Source organism: Artibeus jamaicensis, unplaced genomic scaffold (assembly GCF_021234435.1).
Source record: "Artibeus jamaicensis isolate MK-2021 breed Jamaican fruit bat unplaced genomic scaffold, CSHL_Jam_final contig_519, whole genome shotgun sequence".
Lineage (NCBI taxonomy): Eukaryota > Metazoa > Chordata > Mammalia > Chiroptera > Phyllostomidae > Artibeus > Artibeus jamaicensis.
Genome location: NW_026521871.1, coordinates 46256684 through 46274991, shown reverse-complemented (window position 1 = coordinate 46274991; position 18308 = coordinate 46256684). Strand labels below are relative to the sequence as shown.

The window sequence follows — 18308 nt, the reverse complement described above, 5'->3', positions numbered from 1 at the left end:
AACTGGATCAGAAACCCTGTGGGTACAGTTAGGCTGTGACTGGTGACTCTGCTGCACACAAGTGTGAGAACCATTGCTATACGTGAGAGGTGATTTCAACCGTCTTTCACCTACACATTATATTCAATGCCAAAATTTCTCTTTCCATTGAAGCCTCTGAGAGAACAAGAGTCCTAATTATATATAGAAAATATGAAACATTCTCTTAATCTGTACCTGAATTATTGTCTATATATTTGAAGCACATCCAGTTTTATCTTTGGCTCTTTATTATTACTAACATATTTTCTGGCAAATACCAGCATATAAATCAACATCCTGGTGTGCCCTAAAACCACAGTTGTTAACAAATGATCTATTCCAGCAGTTAGCACACCATGGTTCACAGGCCAAATCCAGTCCAACCTCTGTTTCTGTAAATAAAATATTGTTGCAACACAGTCATGCTAATTCGCTTTTGTATTGTCCTTGATTGCTTTAGCATTACCGTGGAAAAGTTCAGCAGTTGCAACAGAGACCATATGGCTTTGTCCAGAAAGAGTTTCCTGACCCTTGATTGACACTGTCACTGTGCATTCATTCAATGTATATGAGTATTTATTAAATATGTGCTATTAATAGGCACTGTTCTGGTCACTGAGGACATGAAGGTCAGCCAAAATAACAGGCCTAGGCAGTCATGAGACATATATTTGAATGGTGGGTGATGGTGGCTGACGAGAAACAAACACACAGGAAAATAATTAATACCATAATTTCAGAAGTGATTTGAGCTGTGAAGAAAATAAAGTGGATGCAATGGTAAAAAGTAACTGTTGGGAGGTAGCACCACTGGTTAAGGGTCAGGAGGGCCTCTCCAAGGAGAGTGTATTAAGCCAAGACCTCAATAAAAATGATGTAATGATGAAAAGAACAAGATGTGCAAAGTTTTAGTGGAGGAAATGAACTTGATTTACCCTAAAAACGTAAAGAAGGCCAGTGTCGCTGGAGCAAGGTAAGTGCTGGAAAGACACAAGTGCCTGGGTGAATGTTTGTGAGACAGGATCGATGACGAATTGTATGCTTTCATTCTCAGTGTCGCGGAGAAGGAAGTGATATTGATTAAAGGTTGCTTACTATTCTTTTGTGTTAATGATTTATGTTGGTTGAAGTGCAAGCATAAATGATTTGAACATCAATGGCGAGAAAATTAAGAACTTCTGATTAAATTTTTTTTTAAAAGAGCAAGATTTATGTCCCCTTTAGGTGTGAGGTTGAAATATGGCTCCTTACTCATCTCCACCTTGATCAGATTGTTTAAAGTGGCAGAGTCAAACCAGACCTTACAACTATTCTCTGCCACAAATCTAGGAATGTGAGCAAATACAAAGCAAAACAAAAACCAAAAGTCACAAAGACTACCTGTGATCACTCAATGTAAAGAGCAGATGACCTGAGAAGAGCAAATAAGTTTTAAGAATAAATACACATCCCCTTCTGTATTTCTGAAGGACAAAAACATCGGGTATAGGGGCATAGTGGGGGATGGTTTATTGAGAAGAGGAAAATATGTTAATAAAACACTGAAAATTCTCATTAAGAAACAACAACTACATGTGCCTGCTTTGGCAAGACATATGCTAAAATTGGAAAGGTACAGAGAAAATGAACACAGCTCCTGTCTAAGGATGACATCAATTCCTGAAGCAGTCCATGTTCTTAAAAGTGCACAGAGGGCTCGAACAGATACTTCTCCAAAGATGATATGCAAATGGCCAATGAGTATATGAAAAGATTCTCAATATTACTAATCATTAGGGAAATGCAAATCAAAACTTCGGTGAAACACACCTCACACCTATTACTAACTACTATAGAAAAGTACGCTAAGAGCCAGGAAATAACAAGTGTTAGTGAGGATGCAAAGAAATTGCAACTCTTGTGTATCAGTGGTCAGAATAAAAAATGATGGTGCAACTGGTATGAGAAAAAAATATGAAAATTTTCTCAAAAAAACTTAAAATTTAAAATAGGACTACCATATGATCTATCAATTCCACTGCATGCCAAAAAAAATTGAAAGCAGAATATCAAAAAGAAAATTATTTACCCATGTTCAAAGCAGCACTACTCACAGTAGCCAAGAGGTTTAAATAATCCCAGTGTTCATCAATGGATTGGTGAATAAACAAAATCTAGTGTATACACACAATGGAATATTATTCTGCCTTCAAAAAGGAAGGAACTTCTGTTACATGCCACAATATAAATGAATGATGAGGACATAATACTGAGCGAAACAATCGAGTCACAAAAAGACAAACACTGTGTGACCCCACTTACATAAGGTGCTCAGAGCAGTCAAACGCTCAGACAAAGTAGAATGGTGGTTGCCAAGGGCATTAGGAAGGAGAAATGGGGAGTTATTGGTTTTTTAATTTATTTTTCAATTATACTTGACATGCTGTATTATATTATATTTAGGTGATCAACAGAGTGATTAGACATTTATATAACTTAGGAAGTGATCCCCTGAATAAGTCTGGTGCCTGTCTGACACCACACACAGTTATTAAAATATTATTAACTATGTTCCCTATGCTTTACTTCATTTTGTAGGCACAGAGTGTCAGTTTTTTAAATAAAAAAGTGATCAGGCAAATTGCTAACTCCTCCTACACAGATTCTTACCTTCCCCATTTCATGTGAGCTGAGAGCCAGCAGTTTGAAATGAGCAAAAAGTGGCCATACAGCCATTTATGATTTGAGTGTTTTCCAGCTTAAATGTAAGTTTGTTTATATTCTTATTTTATTTTATTTAGTTATTTTTCAAGTACAGTTTTTTTGTCTATTTCTCCCATCCCAGCCTCCCCTGCCCCTTGCTCCCCACCTCCCTCCCATCCCTACCCCCCTAGTTCTCCTCCCTGTGTCCTTCCTATTTGTTTCTCCAAATCGCTCCCCCTTTATCCCCTTAACTTCCCTTCCCTCTCCCCTCTGGTCACTGTCCCCTTGTTCTCTATTTCAGTGTCTTTGTTGTTTTTTTTTCTGCTTGCTTGTTTGTTTTGTTGTTTAGCTTCCTGTGGTATTTGTCTTTCAACACCTGGCCTATTTCGCTCGGCATAATGCTTTCCAGTTCCATCCATGTTGTTGCAAAGGGTAGTAGCTCCTTCTTTCTCTCTGCTGTATAGAATTCCATTGTGCATATGTACCACAATTTTTTTGATCCACTCATTTACTGATGGGCACCTTGGTTGTTTCCAACTCTTGGCTATTGTAAATTGTGCTGCTATGAACATTGTAGTGCATAGGTTCTTTGATATTGATGTTTCTTATTTGATATTAGGTTATCAATACCACTTTAAAAATAAACAAACCGAGGGTCAAGAGACTGCAGGCATTTAAGTGGTAGGAATCACCAGTGGAGGAGCTGAACGGTTGCCTATGGCTGCAGGGGTCTTTAACTGGATTCCTTGGTACTTCACTATGATTCTTTTCTATTACTTTTATTAGAATCATTCTTCTTCATGCATCTACATGTGCTCTGGAAATGCAGAGAATAAAAGATGCCAATTAATGGGAAACAGCTATTTCTAAATACATTTAAGCAATTTCCTTTCCACACAGTTCACCCAGAGAGGTCATTCTTTACTGCTCTCCTTAGCACTGACTGCAGTCAAAGACTTCATAAATGGTGATGCTGAGGAAATTCGTAAAAAAATTTCCCTATTTGTTTATAATTACTTATTTTCTATGTGCATACACAGCTTAATTTTTTCATTTAGTGCCCGGGATATGAGAAGATGTGGATTTATTACCTGTTTCCGCCACATGCCAAGTACATCAGCCTGAAGATGCAATCAATGCAGTAAGTTTCCTCAGCTGTTAAATGATGCCACATAGCTCGTGGAATCCAGTTCCAACAGTTAATGGAATCGCATATGTACAAGCATGCTAAACAGGAAAATACTATCCAACTGTGGGCTGTAATTGTCATCTAAGTCCCCACAAACCTGGGAGAAAGGACCTTAACCAAGAGCCAGAGAACACAACGAACACTTTTTATAAAATACTGAAAAATAGGATTTTCCCATGCATTGTCTAGTGAAATAAAATATTCAGAGACTAAACTGTGAGGATAAGAGAACTTTTGTTTTCCAGAATATTCAGTGTTCTATGTCTTAAATTCTTATCAGACAATATTTCTTCCCTTTTTTCTACATAAGAAATTAGACTTTAGAATCACAGAATTCCATAGTTGACTCTATAAATATTTCATTTATCTATAACAATTAAATAATGAAAACCTTAATTCCAAGAGCTTCAATATTACTTAACCCGGAAGATCAGGGTTAAATCTGGATTTTATCCTTTCTGAATAGTGTGTATATATATACATAGATATATATATTATTTTTTAAAATATATTTTATTAATTATGCCATTACAGTTGTTCTATTTCCCCCCTTCATTCCCCTCTACCCTGCACACCTCCTCCCCTACCATTCCCCCCCTTTAGTTCATGACCACGTGTCTCAAGTTCTTTAGATTCTACATTTCCCATACTATTCTTGCCCTCCCCCTATCTATTTTCTACCTACCATTCATGCTACTTATTTTCTGTACCTTCCCCCCCTTCTCCTTCTCCCACTTCCCTGTTGTTAACCCTCCATGTGATCTTCATTTCTATGGTTCCGCTCCTGATCTAGCTGTCCTCTTAGTTTGCTTTTGTTTTAGGTGTGGTTCTTAATAACTGTGAGTTTGCTGTCCTTTCACTGTTCATCTTTTTTATCTTCTTTTTCTTAGGTAAGTCCCTTTAACATTTCATATAATAAGGGCTTGGTGATGATGAACTCCTTGAACTTGATCTTATCTGAGCAGCACTTTATCTGCCCTTCCATTCTAAATGAAAGCTTTGCTGGATAGAAACCAATAGTAATGGAAAGGAAACTGGGACTCAGATCAAAGGAGTGGACCAGAAGAAGGAAAAAAATGACCAAACAGAAAAAGATGAAGAAACAAGAATTCAAAAAAATGAGGAGAGGCTTAGGAACCTCCAGGACATCTTCAAACATTCCAACATCCGAATTATAGGGGTACCAGAAGGGGAAGAAGAACAGCCATGAGTGGAAAACTTATTTGAACAAATAATAAAGGAGAACTTCCCCAATCTGGCAAAGGAAATAGACTTCCAGGAAATCGAGGAAGCTCAGAGAGTCCCAAAGAAGTTGGACCCAAGAAGAAACACACCAAGGCACATCATAATTACATTAGCCAAGATTAAAATGAAGGAGAGAATCCTAGAAGCAGCAAGAGATAAGGGGACAGTCACCTACAAAGGAGTTCCCATCAGACTGTCAGCTGATTTCTCAAAAGAGACCTACAGGCAAGAAGGGGCTGGAAAGATATATATTTATTCTTAACTAAAATAAAATACGTATTCACAAAACCTGCCTGAGAAATGGATTTGGTTGCAGTGAGTTTATAGGGAGGAGATTACAGAAAGCAGAGTGAGGAAGGAAAGATAATGAAACAGGAAGGGAAGAAGGCAATGAAAGCTGCATCTGTGAGCTAGTTTCTGTGCCGGACATCTACAGTTCCACCCATGACCCTGGGGCTTGCCCAAGGAGCCACACAGAATGCATCTCAAAGTGATCCCTCCAAAAAGAGGAGAGCCAAGATATTTATCCATTGGCTCCTGTCCCGCATGGGTTGAGGACTGCTCCCCAACTCCATCCACATACAAGCAGATTGGTTTTCTCAGGCATTAGGGACAATCTGAAAGGTAGAAAGGCACAGTCAGCATAAAATGCATTTGTGGGGAGGTGTTGGCAGAGCGCACTGAAAACAGGTAGGTGGGTTGAATGTGATACAGGCACGAAAAGTATCTCCCACCTTATTGGTTGCTACAAGGACTAAGTAAATTGATATGGATGTATTTTAAATGGTGCTTGGCATATCATAAAAGCCATGAACGGCAGCTGAGGTTTTTACTAGACTAAGAGATTTGTTTACATATACTACTAATTGGTAGAAATTTCGCTCTGGCCCCCTGTTGCTTATTCTCTTCTTTCCTATGGCTTCTCTCCTGTTCTCGGTTGCTAAGTACATCTTTCCATGCTTTGTACAGACATGTCTCTGTGTGAACAATATCGCTTTTTCCTTCCCATTAGCATTTTATAAAATGTATTATCTTGGCTATGGTGTCTTATTTAAATGACAACTCATCTGAAAAACAAGATCAAGTGCTTCACTCAACTTTGCATATCTGTGAGGACCCAGAATGATTTTATGCACAAGAAGATGTTTAATAAATATTACACGTTTCAACATGGTTCTAAAGCGAATGCCTTTCAGTTGCCCTCACCACCGAGTTTTGCCAGTGTTTAAACCACCTGGCCTTATTACTTCAATGGAAATTTAAATTCATAGCTCCTATTAGCATTGCAGATGATTTCTAGCCTTGTTTCCCTGGACATTAATAGAAATTTAGATCTTTTAATGAGCTTAATACAGGAAGAATTTTGGTATTCACATTAACTACTGCTGTTCTCTTTGCCTAGGGCTAGAGAGAAAATAGTTGCCAATCCAAACTGGTCAGATAACTTCAAAGATGTTTAATTGTAAGAAAGGCCATTATCTACTATATAAACAATAAATGCACATTCTTGTGTATTTCGATGCTAAATTTAGTTTCTTGGATATAATTTTCTTGGTCTCCTTCTACCTCACTGATCCATCTAATTCACTTTTGTTTTCTCCTTGTTTCATTGGTTTTTAAGTTACTGGACAACATCAAGGCTTTGGAGAATTTCTCTTGTTGTTCGGCCCACACTTACCGCCAGCCCAGTCCTCTCTCCTGAACATCAGGGTCATTGATGTAACTGAACATGTTCCCAATATCACTTTAATGGTATGATAGATTACGGAACAAAGAAACCTAACAATTTTTCCCTGACTTTGCATCCCCTTTGCAATGGGTCATTGATGGTCCCATTAAGAGGTCGAGCCTCAAAAGTAGTTTACTAAGTGAAAGAAACCAGTCACACACGGTTATTCATTGTAGGGCTTCATGTATAGGAAATCAACCAGAGTAGTCATAATGTAAAGTATGTCACATAATGTAAAGTATTCACAATACATAGTGTAAAGTATTCACAATAAAATTTTTAAATTATGTGAGATTAACCTCAACTTAGAAAATTGCTTCAGCCCTGGCCAGGTGGCTCAGGGGGTTGGAGCATCGTCCCAAACACCAAAAGATTGTGGGTTTGATCCCCTGTTGGGGCACATATGGGAGGCAACTGATAGATCTCTCTCTCCCCCCACATCTCCTCTCTCTAAAATCAGTAAACATAGCCTTGGGTGAGGATTTAAATAACTGCTTCAGTGGGGTCCCATGTCACTCAGAGTCACACTCACAATCTTTACAAACACGTGTTCCTGTGGGTTCAGCTTTCACTTGCAAGTCTTTCTCTTGCTCTCCGCTCCTGCCACCTGCGTTTCTGCACCACTTTCCAACATCCGTGCCTTCTGGATCCCTCCTGCCCAGACTGCTTTTTCCCTCCATAGGAGCAGGCTCACTCTCCACCGACTTTCAGCTAGTCAGATCGTGTTAAAGACTTTTTCTTCAATTTTGCATTTCTGGTCTATTGAGTCTGTATAGTAGGAAGAGTTGTAATATGCATAATGTCAAAATGTTGGTAACAACTAGCTCTGTTTGGATAATTTTCTGTGATTTTAAGTAGGTGCATGATCGAAGCTGCCAAAACCTCTCGAGAGAAAGAATATGAAACCTTCAAAGACAAACATCCACAAATTAAAGGTAAAGATCACAAAGAAGGGCTCATTTTCTCATAAATGGTCATATCTTGGTGAGTATAGCAAGCATCATCAGCAAGTCATTTGCAACAGGTAGTGAACCAGCTCTGAACTCGGGGAGAATATCAGCGCTGGTGCCCAAAAGGCATAGGGTTTATAAGGACTCCATTCCTTATAAACCCTATTCTCCTCAGGGATCCTCTTTCTGTCTAGAAACCTTCCTCTACCTTCAGGACAACATACTTGGTTTGACTAGATATGTAGAAGCTCAGTTCTAATTTAAAATAAGGATTACTTTTTCACATGTGTCCAGTTTCTCCTTGATTTAAAAAAATTCTTAACTGAAATAAAAAATTTCAACATTTGAAGTAGTTGTTGGGGTATGTTAGAGCTCATATAACATCCTATACATCAACAGAGCTTTACTTTAATCCCAGGCCCGTAGCTGACCTGAATGCTGATCACCATTCTACCAATGGCACCTCTGCACAGAGAGAACAGAAGCTGATTTCCCTATTCATTTATAATTACTCATTTTGTATATGCATATGCAAGTTAATTTTTCATGAAAAGTGCACAGTAGGCCTAATTTGACATTTAGTCTTTGCTTTAAAATTCCTTTGAAGGAACAGAGGAAAAATATTTATCAAGCTTTAAAACATGTGTTCTTTACAAATGGCAGTTTTTTTAAAAAACAATTTAGTTCATTATTGGCTTCTAAAATATATGAAAAACAACAAACAAATTACTGGAGCAAAGAAGCAAAAATAATTTGTTATGTAACTAGCAGAATTTCAATAAGTGTTTGAATAAATTTAAAAAATAATGGTTACTTTTGACATAAAAGCTAGGCATTTAATAAACATTTGATGAATAAACAATACAAGAATATATAGAGTCTTCCTGTAATATGTTTCTCTTGATCAGATACTGAGTTTACTTGACTTCATTCTTTTAATACATAGTAATTTTCTCTGTGGTATGACTTACTCTCAGAAGCCAGCAAAAATATCTATATATCCATCATCCAATGATGTTAGACATTCATCCATTTAATCAAGTATTTGTTCAACTAATTTAGTCACTCTGTAATCACTGAATAAACACTGATGATGCCAAGTGCTGTTCTGGATTTTGGAAATCAAGGAGCACAGAACAAGCGATGACAGAACAGCACGACCGTACCAACAGGAGGGGAAGTACAAACTGTCGTGTCAGGGTTAAGGAACATTTTAGCTGCAACCTAGAGTGAGTAGGGGCTAGCCAAGTGAGAAAGGGATTGGATAGGAAAGGACATTCCAGACAGAAGGAAAGGAAAAACACAGGTTTAGACACATGGAAGAATTGGTGGGAATTCATTATGACTATAGCAAAAACAAGCAAACAAACAAACCCCACAATACTTTGATGGCTCTGTGTTCTAACTGGACCTCTTTGGAAGAAAAACAAGGTTTGTACAAACCTTTTTTTGGGGGGGAATGTATTCACATTACATTTTTTAAACATTTTTTAAAGGTTTTATTAATTTTTAGAGAGAGGGGAAGGGAGGGAGAAAGAGAAGAAGAGAAATATCAATGTGTGGTTGCCTCTCATGTGGTGGCCCTCACTGGGGACCTGGTCCACAACCCAGGCATGTGACCTGACTGGGAATCGAACATGCGACCTTTTGGTTTATAGTCTGTGCTCAATCCACTGAGCTACACCAGCCAGGGCCACATTACATTTTATTTATACTTCAATTACAGCAGATTTTACAGTGTATTAATAGTAATATATCATGCCTCTCTTTGCCCCCAAAATAAACTTTCTTAAATATGGACTTTATATGGAAGTCAGGGGATCCTGAAAAAGAAGACAATTAAAAACTGACAATTAGGATTCAAGTCTGTTTACTATTCTGACTTGTAGAATAGCTCATTGCTTAATTTCTAGACCCTCTCTGCCAACATTGGCCTTCCTAAACAGGTTGTTCCCCATTGACTTCCCTGACCTTTTCTCCTGGGCTGAATGTAAGCAGCTTACAACTCCAGTTTGCAAACCTGACCTGGCTCCCACTAAAATAGGTGAGATGTGCAGCAGGAAAAGGTAGACTGTGTAACAGCCATGTACACGTTCAGTCAGTGCAAAAACACTCCTTCATAGAAGGAGTTAGGAACCTACAAGAATTTTCTAGTTAAGATACTCAAGTTCTCTTAAGGGTATTTGAGAGTTGAAGAAGGCATCAGAGGCTTTGAGAGAGGTGGAGCATGGAGAATGGTTTGGGTTGATGGTGTGGTAGAGAATTTAAGGCCCAGGAGTTTATCTCTGAACCAGTGTATGATGGGCATAGGGATGGACTTCATGGTGGACTAGACTCAACTGTTCCTTGATGTAGAACCAGTTTTGGGTCTGGGACCTACATTGCCCAGACTGCGAGAGCTGACACTTAGAGAACCTAGAAGCTGTTCTTCCCTGGATAACCCAGCTCATAATTTCACACTGAAAAGCAGCCTTACACAAATGGTGATGTCTTGAAGTGGTTGTATGTGGGTTTGCCAGTGACTCTCCATGCAAGCCAAATACCCTTGGCATGGTTTTTAAATGCCCCAGATACCCTCCTCCCGCAACTCAGCTTATCCCAGTGTTTTGCTCATGAACTCTGTGCTCCACTTAGACAAAATCATTTCTTCTATCCACAACATCAATTCTTTTATCTGTCCTACACTATTGCACTGGTATGCTTTTCCATTCTGATTCCTTTTTCATGGACCGCTTTCAACTCCACCTTCGGTAGGAATCTTTGTCCAATGTACCCTGTGTGCTATAGTGCTGTATACAAAACACCACTTGTGGTTTCCCGTCATTCGTATATGTTTATTCCCAATAACCAGTGTTTTTAAACTTTATTTTTTCTATTTTCACCACAAAATTCACTTATGCAACATACTCTTGAGGGAGTATTCAATAATATAAGCCATTTCTTGTCCTAACTCAATAACTAAATTGCTTCCACATTTAGGAATTTATATTAGAATCATGGGAGTCAAAAACACATTATTAAAAGGAAAACTCTGAATTTACTTTATAAAATAGGTGAGTCATCAGCAAACTTTAGCATTTTGACAAATAATGGGAAACCCCTGTGAAATGCCTCATAATTTAGTAAATTCACCAGTTAGAGAATGAGAATACTAGGGTCAGCTGTCTGTGTTTTGTGTCTCAGGCTGGATGTAGTGACTGATAAACAACACCATCAGAGCCCAGGACATGTATGTAAAATGATTCTCTGAATGAATGAACTGCTTAGTTAATTAACATTATATTCTCATTTGAAGCTATGCTTGGGAAGACACAGAACTTCTAGGGAATCTAATGACATCTAAGTCTCTATCAGCAAATATTCTGAGTAATTAGACATCTGGCACAAACCCCAAAACCTTGAATTAAGCATCTGAAATCACAGGCTGCCAAGATGAGATGCCGATATGCGAGAGATGTGTATAGACCTGCCATGCAAGGGATACAAAGCAAAAACTCCCTTATCTGTCTTGCTGGGTCTCATTCAAGAAAAATATAGCTGTTGGGCACAGAAACTGCAACTGTCCTGCCATGGGAGTTACAGGCAGAGGCTGTGTTTGCAGACCTGCTAAAATGCCTTGAATCAAGGGCAGGGCATCAAAGGTCATGGTGAGAAGTGTGACCACTGGCCTCAGGTAACACACATCTTTCAGGACAGTGAAATGTCTCGGTGACTAGCAATTCCTTTGGGCTGCTGCTACCCAGATCACAGACTCTGTTGAGAACCATTTCAGCTCCTTTCCTTTGAGAACAGCACCAGGACCCTGAAACTACTGATTTCTACAGAGTGAGAGGACCTGCATACTCTGCATTTTTAGTCAATCTTAGTGCAGAGCAGTGAGTGGAGCAAGAGCAAGGGTTTGGGAGCCTGTTACCTGGGTTTATGGTCCAGCTTCACAGCTTCCATGCTGTGTGACACTGGAAATGCATGTAAAGAGGAAGCAATGTGTTTACATCTAAAACAATGAAAATATATATTGCATCCCCATTGAGAAGTGGTGGTCTTTCATCAATAGTAGAGACTGAGAACACTTGAATTGGGCAGCCAGAATGCTCTCCATTTTATGGGTGAAATCCCAGGCATCAAGCCCACCAAGGCACATGAGTAGCTTAAGTGATAGCAGTCACATCTTCATTTGCCCACACGACAGCAAGTGTGTATTGTCTGTCCTTTGGGTCAGTCCTCTGAAATGCTAACTCACCACTGCATGTTCTACTCCTCTGCTCCATTTCAGATTTTATGATTTTATATTTTCTGTTTATCAGTAACATGTTAGCACCAACTCAACCAAAAGTTTTTTCATCTTCTTTTCCTAATCTTACCAGTTTTTAATTTGGGCTCTTTCTCTAATTCTCTCAAAAACCCCTTAGAGCTCAGAGCCAACTAAGGTTCTCATTAGTCATCTGATATTTTGACTACCTTCTTCTTACTCATCTTCAAGCTCTTTTGTGTCCATTTCTGCTTTTTTCCTCCAGCCCTGTGGCAGAACTATGATGCCCCAGTTCTCAGGATGCAATGTTTTACATGCTGCTTACTGATTCAGTAGGAAAAGACACCTATTAGTCTTTCCAGCATTGAGAATATTTTAGAATAGCTGAGATTAAAGGGGAAAAATCAATGATCTTTTTCACCAGTGCTTCTGTCTCATTGTTGGATGTTTGTCTCAATTGAATCACAAAATGCTGTGTAAGTTCTTTAGCTAAGACCCTTGAGGTCTTGAGAACTCTTATCCCTTTTTTTTTTTTTTGTAGTGTGAGACTTCACTTAGAGATTCATGGTCCTTCTTTGATCGCTTTCCTCTTTAGTTGTTTTAAGTTTTCCCTGACTTTAAGAGAATAATATCATTTTAAATATTTTAAACAACTATTTTGTTCATCATAAATAATAAATCCTCTAAACAAAACAGAACCAATAGTAACCCATATTGAGCCCCCTTAGTCATTTTTAAAACTTGCCATATATTTTCATCACTCATGGTGATCCTTAACCTATTTCCAAAATCATGATTAAATCACCTTTCTTTGAGTCACTCTGATTAACTTTTCATTACTCATCAGATCAGAAATGATCCAAAGGTCTACGTGCTTGACTTTTCTTATTTTTCTTTCAGTTTCTTTAGTGAGTTGGTGATGGAATAGCCATGAATTCTTATGGTTTGCTTTATTCTTATTGAGGGCACTCTGTCAAGTTTTCCTAATATTTTTCAGGGGTATCAAATTCTACACTGTACTGATGGTCACCTTCCTTTGTAGAAGTCTCTAATACTGTTCAAAGACTCTGCTCTATACTCCCCAATATGCTAACATTCTCTCATTTTCTAAAAATAAATAAGCACAGATTGGTAAACATGCTGGCCAGTCTCCTAATAACTCAGGATGATGGGATTTTCCATTGATTGCCAACTAAGGAGTCCCCTTATCTTTATGTTGGCTAGAACAATTTTTGCAATGTCTTCATTACTCTCTAATTGTCTATATATTTTTTGCTTCATTTCTCTTGTTAAGGCAGATTTAAAAAATGAGTCCAATAACTCAGCTGTTTTCAACTCATCATTAATTTCATGCCCTTCCTCATTCATTAGTGAACCTATTTTCTTGTGGTTTTCTTTTCTCTCTGGGTTTTTTATTCTTTTAATTCTTCTCATTTATTTTAACCCTTTTGTCACATTCCATCAGGACCATCATGAAGTCTTCCCTAGCAACATGAATGACATCTCAAGAAAAAATGTATTTGGTTCTTTAGGTTCCTTAACATCCCTGAAGTAAATACCTTTTTTCCTCTGAAAAGCTGGACTATTATTGATAGAGTTTTTTAAATTTTCATATGAAGAGGAAATTTATAGGTAATTTTTAAACTATGATAAAAATACTGTCTTCTATAGGAAGGCAGTATTAATATTTTTAACTGTTTAAAAAAAACTAAATGCCTATAAACATTGATTTTTTTAGTAAAGTTATTTTCACTTCATACATTAAATTTCTGTAGTTCAAGGACCTTCCTACCTCCCACGTGGGCTTAGTCTTATTTTAGAAGACAATTTCTCTAAAATTTAAAAAAAGGTCATTACATATTTCTTACTCCCTTGTGACATGTATAGTTTCTCAAACATTAAAATAATTTTTATAATAAAATATCAGTAAGAAAAAATAAAATATGCTCTTAAAATCTTATTGTTTGAATACAAGTCAAGTGTTCAGCTCAGTAATTTTATGTGTATTTCTGCCTTATGAGAAAATAGCCTAAGTTAACTACTTTTTATATTCACCACAGTCATATCTGAGGGATTGGGAGTGGGTACCTGCATGCAGGTTGTGTTCAGTATTTCTTCTTTTTTTCAAATGTCATTTTCTTTCATTTCCTTCCCATCATCAAACTCGGAATTGGTTGTGTTTTATGCTGATACCAGCATAATAACATGAAAAAGAAATGAAGCTGAAATTAGCCTGCCCTGGACTTGCATCCAAACTTTTGTTTTGTTTTGTTTTGTTTCTAGGTGTAAGCTGCAGAACAGTTTACATGAACTTTTTGAGATTCATTCTCCTCTGTGATGTGAGGATTATTAGTATTCAGTCACAATGAAGTATATTGTGAAGCTTAAAACAACCATTTAACATATAAAGACTTGTGTCAAGAAATGTTTTTTTTTATTACAGTTATTTTGTCCAGCGATTTTGTATGCCCCGTGTCCTTTAGCCCATGGTACTTTCTTTTGAGATAGCAGAATATTGAGAAATAATAAGTAGGTAAAGTATATAGGAAATGTGATTTTCCTGTGTTGTTAATCTGTCAGTCACCAAGTTAGGTCCCTGAGACATCAGAGTTAAAGCTACGAAAGATGTTAGAAACAGTTTAATCCAACTCTCATTATCCAGGTGAGGAAAAACTCCTAGAATCAGCATGCTCACTCACCCTATGATCTCTAATTGGCTACTGAACTCCAGAAGGAGCTAGAACAGGATGGGGTTTCCATGACAGTACAAGCCCTAAATTGGTGATAAGGCTGCCACAGACTCTTCGAGGCATTGCTATAAAAATTCATTCCAATGAGACATTAAGGCTTTTCATTCATAGTTGAATGAGTCTTGGACTGGCTGCATTATAATCTACAAGAGTTTTTCCTATAGTTTGTTTTGAAAGCAGTATTTCTATAAAAAGTTACAATACACACAGAGAGACTGCCTTAACTACAAAACTTTGGAGATGTCGAACTAAACCAAGTCAAACAAGTTCACTATTAGCTGTTGAAAGCCATGGCCTTCTTTAAAGAACCATGCCCGCCTCTGTGTGTGTGTGTGCTGGGTGCAGAACAGTGCTATCTTGTGTACAAAATTAATTCACCAGAAACAGAGAAACACAAAAAAACATATTTTTTCTTTCTGTACAACTTTAAACATTGGTTTATCTTGTCAGTGGATTACTACAGTCAAAAAAATCAATGAAACAGAATATTTGACATGAATATAAGTAAGAATATATAGAAGCTTTTGAACAAGTTTTTAGACTTTCCTAATAGACATTTTGGTATCATGAAGAAACTGCCCCTGTCATCTTAAAATATTCTGACCACATTGAACTTTTAAATATCCATCTACAAAAAAAAAAGTGAGGCCAAAGCTTTCACTTTTAATCTCTTGACATTTACAGAGCACGGCGACATGGCTGTAATGAACCACCGTTGATCATTTCGTGTAACGTGGGGAGGCATCATTAATTTATGATAACGAGGGGTGAGTTGTCAGGCTTTTCCCGAACTGATAAGGTGAAGTCTAATTAGTGATTAACTGTTTTATTTTCCTTAGTAATGAGCTCCTGCTATGGGGGTTATTGCAAAAAGGTGCATTTTTTTTAAATCTAAAAAATACATCCAATGTGAGAGACAGTTGTTTCTCCCGGACACATGTTGGTTTTCACACCACAGGGCATATAATTGGAGGAGTTTGTGATTATGCAGCTTTTTTATTTTTGGAGGTCAAACAACTCTCCCATAACCTAACGTATGTTACCTGTACATGCTTCTTTCTTTTCAGTCATGGATATTCATAAATATAATATGAACTACTGTACATTTCTACTAATACCCAGTCAATGCTATGCACGCAATAGGGATCTTTTAAATAACCAGTAATTAAATTCCTCATGACTTGGTAGTGGTAGGTGGGCATGTGGGCGGTAGGTATTGCCAAGTTTCAAATTGTCAGCATTCTCATCAGTGTCTAATATTCTGCCTCCACAAATAAAAGGATACATTATTAAATTCCTTTTTGGCAGCTCTTTCCTTAGGAGCAGTCTGATTCTTCCACCCTCTTTGACAGGATCTCATTTCTATTCTTTTCAACAGTCCCACTGACCTCCTTCACACTCTCCAGTGCGGCAGAGTTTCGCTTGGCTACTGATCTCCCAATCTCCATACATTAAAGATGAATTTACACTTTTTTTCTTACAGCGCTCTGAAAATAATTGCAATAGCTTTGACTCCATAATAAAAAATGAGCAGCTTGATCACATAAAAGCTAATTGCTAAAAACCACTACACACAGAGATTCAAAGTCAAAGGGAGGACAAACGGAGAACTCTTCAGGTGCAGCCAGAAAAAAATATTTTCTAAGCAGACCCATGGAAAAGTTGATTACCTGCAGCAATTCAAAACTCCGGCCTCATCAACCTATTGTTTTCTAAGCTTGTTGAAGTCCTATTATTCAGTCTGCTGAGTTTTTTCATTATAGGTAACCAATGTGTCATTCCTATTTAATAACAGTCTCCTTCAATTTCCCTTTGCAATTAAAGTACCTGATCAACTATTTAATTGTGGGAATTTAAAAAAAGTAATGTAGGACAATATTTAGCAGCTAATTTTAACAAATAAAAGCTATGTCTAGAGTCAAAAGCAAGTACAGAGTTCTTACTGTTATTTATAAACATTTCCAGTGTAGTCTTTGTGATAATCATGCCTTTTGGGGTGTAGATTTAACCACAAAATACACAAAGAGAGTTAACAGTTTGCTGTTTGCTCCCTCAAGTGCAGCGCGATCACCCTGTAAGCTCCAAACAGCAAATGTTTGCACCCTTATTGCAGAGAAGAGAAACTCCCTGCTTTGAAACTCCCTTCCATACCAATGCTTCCCCTGCTGATGCACACATCTTCTTCAACACTTAGTTCTGCTGTCACCTCTCATGGAAACCTTTCCCTTGCTTCTGGTCAGATGAGAGACGCCATTTTGATTTCTCAGTATAGACCCTGGGCTGCCCATTACTAAACCAACCCCCAAAATATCAGCTTCATTTGCTTCTCTGTTTCCCGCACTGAACTCTGAGATTGTTGAGCACATACACTGTAATGTCTACCCAACCTCCTCAACACCAATTATGCGTGTAATAGAAACTCAATGCCTACTTTCTGAGTGCAGGTGATGGCCCAAAATCACATGGTGAGAAAGATGTCACTGGGGCCAGCTCTTCACACAGACAATTCAACCCAACTGTGAGCATGTTAAATATGTATTATTTAGCACATTATGTAGGAGCCATTTTGACAAAAATATATGTCTGGACTCACAAAGAAAATAAAGAATCCTCTCACCATTATTCATAAACTCAAGCAGTAGAAAAATAATATAAAGGCATGTCTAAATTACAGCTCCATGAAGTGGGTTTCTCTCTGAATTCCTCTAGTCATCCGTGTAAGAGGACAGAGAACTTCTAACACTCATCTGCTCTAGGTGCGATGTCTTATAGCTTTTCTTTTTGTCCACAAATGTATAGCAAATATCCATGTCTCATGATCAATGATAAATGTTCATACACTAATGGGTGCTTAAAATTTTCAGTTTCATAGAAGTAGTAGAATCTGAAGAAATTTGGTAATAATTCATGATAAAATTCTGTAGAACACACAAGGAAGGCACAAATAAGGGAATTATCAATGTTATTAGGGTCAGGGGAGAAACAGAAATATTTTATAGAGGAAAGAATGGTTGAATTGAAACATAAGATCACTAACACACATATGGGAAAGAGGATTCTTAGTAATGTGGCAAAGGCACAAATTTATTTTAAAAACCTTTATTTATAATAAAGAAAGTTGAAGGAGAGAGCTTGAAAAGCTTTTATATTCCCAAAGGCCAGATGAGCACAAATTTGAAAACAAGGTTTTTCCCCAAATCTCAGTTTTTGCCATATATTTTGGTTTAGTGCTAACTTTCATATAAATATTAACATAGCATTGAATTATATGGTGGGCAGAAGGTTTTAAATAGATACCACACATATATTCCTTTCTAATCCACAGAATTGTGAATATGATGAGATATTATTCCTGTGAGTATACTGTAAAACGGGAACAATTCCTTGAAAAACAGAGGTGTCAAAACTTACAAAGTATGGAACAGAAAACTTAAATAGCCCTATGTCTAGTACATAATTGAATCAATAATTAATAACCTTTCAGGAAAGCACC

General features: G+C 37.5%; 1 non-coding gene across 1 annotated transcript; it reads left to right on the top strand.

The window, feature by feature from the left end:
* Positions 1–1597: 1597 nt before the first annotated feature.
* On the top strand, positions 1598–1700 carry LOC119051554 (U6 spliceosomal RNA). Its single transcript, XR_005082945.2, has one exon. It is a non-coding gene; the product is annotated as a U6 spliceosomal RNA (small nuclear RNA).
* Positions 1701–18308: the final 16608 nt, after the last annotated feature.